The sequence below is a fragment of the Mytilus edulis genome, chromosome 10 (genome assembly GCF_963676685.1).
Source record: "Mytilus edulis chromosome 10, xbMytEdul2.2, whole genome shotgun sequence".
Classification (NCBI taxonomy): domain Eukaryota; kingdom Metazoa; phylum Mollusca; class Bivalvia; order Mytilida; family Mytilidae; genus Mytilus; species Mytilus edulis.
The window spans coordinates 67,522,891-67,527,802 of NC_092353.1; the positions used below are offsets into that span (position 1 = coordinate 67,522,891).

The 4,912-nt window shown below is 31.0% G+C and overlaps 1 long non-coding RNA gene across 1 annotated transcript; it reads left to right on the plus strand.

Moving 5' to 3' along the window:
* The first annotated feature begins 256 nt into the window (after positions 1 to 256).
* LOC139492525 (uncharacterized) lies at positions 257 to 1,492 on the plus strand. The gene is made up of 3 exons (XR_011656877.1): positions 257 to 490; positions 998 to 1,076; positions 1,332 to 1,492. It is a non-coding gene; the product is annotated as an uncharacterized lncRNA (long non-coding RNA).
* Positions 1,493 to 4,912: the final 3,420 nt, after the last annotated feature.

Consider the following 4,912-nt stretch of genomic DNA (forward strand, 5'->3'; position numbering starts at 1 on the left):
GTATACATTGCCAAAATTGAGGGCTGACGGCTTGCAGCAGTCCATTCCATTATTCAAAATCAGCTTTTTATTAATGTTTAAGCGTACACTGTAAAAATAGTGCTTAGAATTTAAACGTGTTGCAAGACTTATGTGTTGAGGAAAGTGTTTTTAAAATTTCTAAATATTAAAAACTAAACATGTTTTGGCTCTCAGCACTTCGCACTAAACATGTTTAGGCTGTCAGCACTTCGCAATAAACATGTTGTTGTGCTAAACATGTTTAGCTACATCGTCAAGTATATGAAGCTAGACGTGTTTCAATTCTAAGCACTTCCAATATTTAGACACTTTCCTAAACATGTTTAGAATTACAACACATTTAGGCCGAAGACGGCATGCATACCACGTGCTAATTTTTGAGCGGGAAGAAGGAACAAAGAACCCGAAGTCAAAGGCCACGTTGTTTACTTCTGACCATAACTGATCGTAACTTAACTGTTTCAGAAAGGTAAGGAGTTATAATTATACTGATTTTTATTTTGTACTGCCAATTTTAAATAATTATTGACAGTTATAAGTATTATTTACAAGTACACTACTGTATAGTCAATGCATGAGAAGAAAAAGGGGGAACCATCCCACGAAACAAGTGCTTGTAAGAGCTTTTAGTGTTCAAACTATCTTGTGATGGATAAGAGTTGTATAATGTTCTATCATGCAAGCTAGCACTTATTATTTTATATGTATATATTCTTGGAAAGGAGTTTGTGAGGACTATTTTCATTTGGTAAACTCCTCGGCAGATTATAATGGAACATGAAGGGAATTAAACGGAATCTGCCGAGTGCATCATTCGCAAAACCAGTGTCATATCGAGTTCATTGTTTTAGTAAGCATATCCTAAATGCACAATCAACATTTGCTGAAATAAATTAAAAGATGCTTGTTTTTCTTCAATAATTATAAGCGGTTGTGCTTTCTTATATTTTTATTGATATGTATTGTTTTATTCTAGATGAGAGAAGTGCAGAGTAAATCATTTGTCTTGACATGCTAAAATAGGAAATAATGCACAGTAGCAACTATATTTCTAGGTAAGAATCCGAAGTGTATTTGATTTTATAAATGTCAATATATATTTGATCAAATGAATAATATTTAGCATGAAAAGAAGTTTTATATTAAAAATATCACTTGACTCATCAGTACATTTATGCTTTCATACCACGGTTCTAATGTTGTTATCTTGATCTTAAGTCACGCATTTACTTTTTGGTGTTTTAGTTCGTATACTTATATTTTTAGATTAATTCTACTTAGTTGCTTATCAATATATTTCTATCTTTCAGGCCAGTGACCAGCAGTTGGGTACTATGAAAGGAGAAGCTCTTATTGACTTGTAAATTGAAAACAGGACATTCTCAAATTGTTTTTATTGGTCAATATTATGTATATGTACGTTGATATGAATTTATGATTTTATATTTGATTGTGTTCAATGATTAACTGGAAATAAACAATTACATAAATTCCTTTGTTTCATATGTTGTAATTTTGTTTTCAATCCTAGAATTAGTATAATAATAATTTCATTTCAAAAGTTCTAGACTGTTTAATGAATATTTGAAATGAAGAAAAAATGCAATAGTCGACAATTGAATTAAAGAAAATAATCATTCAGATTGAAAAGGTTTTAGTCACAATCAATTTGATTTGGAATACCAGTTTCTTAGTTTGATGCGTTTTGCTCCTCTTGTGATGGTATGAAAACATGTAGTATAGAGAGCTATCATACGTTTTACAGTCTAGCCTTCCGGAATATTAGTTTATTTGGGGTCTAATGAAGTATAACGGCTTATCGCACTAAAACGGTAATCATGTTTCTTCACGACCCTTTATGGTCTGAACATGTTTACATTCAAAACACTTCACATCTAAACGTGTTTCCTGACAAAACACTTCAGAGCTAAACATGTTTTCAGATACAACACTTTACAACTAAACATGTTTACAGTCTAAGCACTTTTTAGCAAAACATGTGTCTGGTCTAAGCACTTTACATCTAAACATGTTTACAGTCTAAGCACGTTAAAGCTTGACACGTTTGGGCTGTAAGCACATTAAATATTAAACATGTTTAGATTTAAAACATGTCAAAAATCGGTTTCACAAATGTGTTTAGGAAAGTGTTTAGGCTCTAAACACAATTTTTAGAGTGTATATCGATGTTTAGGTCTTTCTTTACTCCTCTAATATGTGTTGCGGATCATATCGACTATATATATTGTGTTCTTTTTTTAATCAGCTTTCAAATGAGGTATAAGGTATATCTATAATTAGGGGCTAAAGGGTCGCAAAATTCATTCCATTATTCAAAATATGCATTTCATTATTTAAAATTGACTATGATTTCCTAACTTTCACGCGTATTTTGACATATAGGTCCTCCACAACCCCTCTAATGGTCATTGCGGCACAATCGACTACTTATGTCTATAATTAAAGGATGAAGAATAGAAAAGGTCCAGTGAAAAAAAAATACAACGAAGAGTATTTTAGTTTTGATGTATGTTTTGGTATTCAGGTCTTCCATACATTAAAACCAAGGAATTTCTGTTAAGAATAGTTAGAAAACACAAACTAGTTTATCCTACGAAACTAAATAAATAAATAAAATTATAAATATAAAGGGATTTTTATTCTAATTTCTGATTTTAATTTGAATATATGTAACTTAGTTAACACCAATAATACGAATTTAGAAATACGAGATAAAGCTATAGTGTCACAGTTATTTATTTCTATTTTTATTTCACTATTCACCGCTTCAAGTTGAATAATGAAACATAAACTATTTCCTTATTCATTATTCTTTTTCTAACATTGAATAATAAATAGTGAACTTTTTTATTATTCATTTTTGAATTTTGAAGAGTGAACAATGAATAATGAATAATAGAGGAACTTCAGCGCGGTTCGTAAACGTGAGAAATGGGCTGCTTCAAAAGATTCAAACCATGCTTGAAAATAGTAATATTGGAACTGTAACAAATTCTTAAATGAAAAATAATTATTAATATCAAACAATTTGAGTTAAGCAATCAATTAAAAGTACATGTGCATGTAATTAACAGATTTGAAAACTAGATAAAATCATATACATGTACAAATGTATATAAAAATATATAAAATTATATAGATAACGCATAGATACATGTTCTGAATCTCATTCCACTAGCTATGATCCATAGAGATTATTGTAGTAGTCTTTTGTTATTTATGTACTATTGTCATTTTGTTTATTTTCTTTTGTTACGTAATCTGACATTGGACTCCGGGACTTCTCTTAAGGAATCTAAGTTTTATTGTGCGTATTGATGTGAGTTTGTTTTTTCTACATTTTTACGCTTGTCCCAAGTCAGGAGCCTCTGGCCTTTATAAGTCTTGTTTGATGTTTAATTTTAGTTTCTTGTGTATGATTTGGAGTTTAGTTTGACGTCCATTATCAAACTCCCCGGCAGTTCCAGTTCCGATCCGCATACGGGCCCGAATACTACTCTACACTTTGATGGGTAAGCGGAAGAAGGGATCCCGTAGACCGCCCTACGTCACGATTCATGAATTATGCATATTCTATTAATAGGCTATTTATAAACGATTCTGAAACTACTTATTCTAAAAATAGAATATTCTCAACATGTACAACTATAAAAAAAAACGATTCAAAATCATTAACTTTCATGTAACACGGTGAATTTGCTTTATTTATTTTTTTATCACATGAAAAAAAGGAAAATGTACCGCATTACAGTAGCATACGTACATCACAGTCGTTAAATATATATACAGATTCCTTTTTAAAATAAACATGATACATTTAATTCATCATGTTCATATAGATATGATAAACAGTAGTACTTAGTGCCGTAATGATGTTGTAAAGACCTGCAAATGTCACATGCACGTGGTCCCGTGGCTTTGGATATACTATGGAGTTAATAATATTTTTATTATCCGTTTAAAAAAGTATTTTTATGTAGGCAAAATGAAAAAAGATGTAGCTTACACATGTTAAACATGTTACACGTACTAAGGCTTTACAGGAATGTGAGAGGGTGTTTAAACTGGTCTGCGTTTAAAGAAACGAATCTGTAATCTGACCCCCTGCTGTCTGGCCATTCTACTATCGCGGGACGTTCTATAGGAACCATTGTTACTTGCTTACAATAAAGCTACTGTTAGGGCGTTCTACAGGATCCCCTGGTCGTTCTACATGATCCCTTGTTGTCTGAACCTTATATATCTACTACAGAACGTTCTATAGAATCCCTTATATTGTTTGTTTATCATGTATACACTAAAGGACGTTCTACAGGATTCCCTGGGCAGTCTACAGGATTCCTTGTTGTCTGAATATTTTATATATACATATAACATGTATAAGCTCATACCATATTTATGAAATATATTCTTGGTGTAAACAGAAAGTCAAGTAATATAGCTGTAATGTCAGAGATTGGTAGATTTCCTTTGTATTTTACTATAATTTTATCAATGTTAAAATATTGTCATAGACTGGAACGTTTGAAAGAAGGATTATTATTTGATGCATTTATATGTTGTAAACATACAGTTACATAGTTCTAATGTAAATACATGGTATTCTAGTATAGAATTACAGGACTTCAAAAAAAGAAAGTCAATTTGTAAATTAAGAATAAGCGCTCACTCTTTAAAAATTGAGACAGACAGATATTCAAAAAAACATATAGAAAGATCTGAGCGTCTTTGTTCTAATTGCTCACTCGGTAAAGTTGAAGATGAGCTTCATTTTTTATTAGAATGCCCTCTTTATGATATTCAAAGGGACGATTTTTTCCAAGACATTTCTAACAATTGTTATAATTTTATAAATCTAAATAAATCTTCT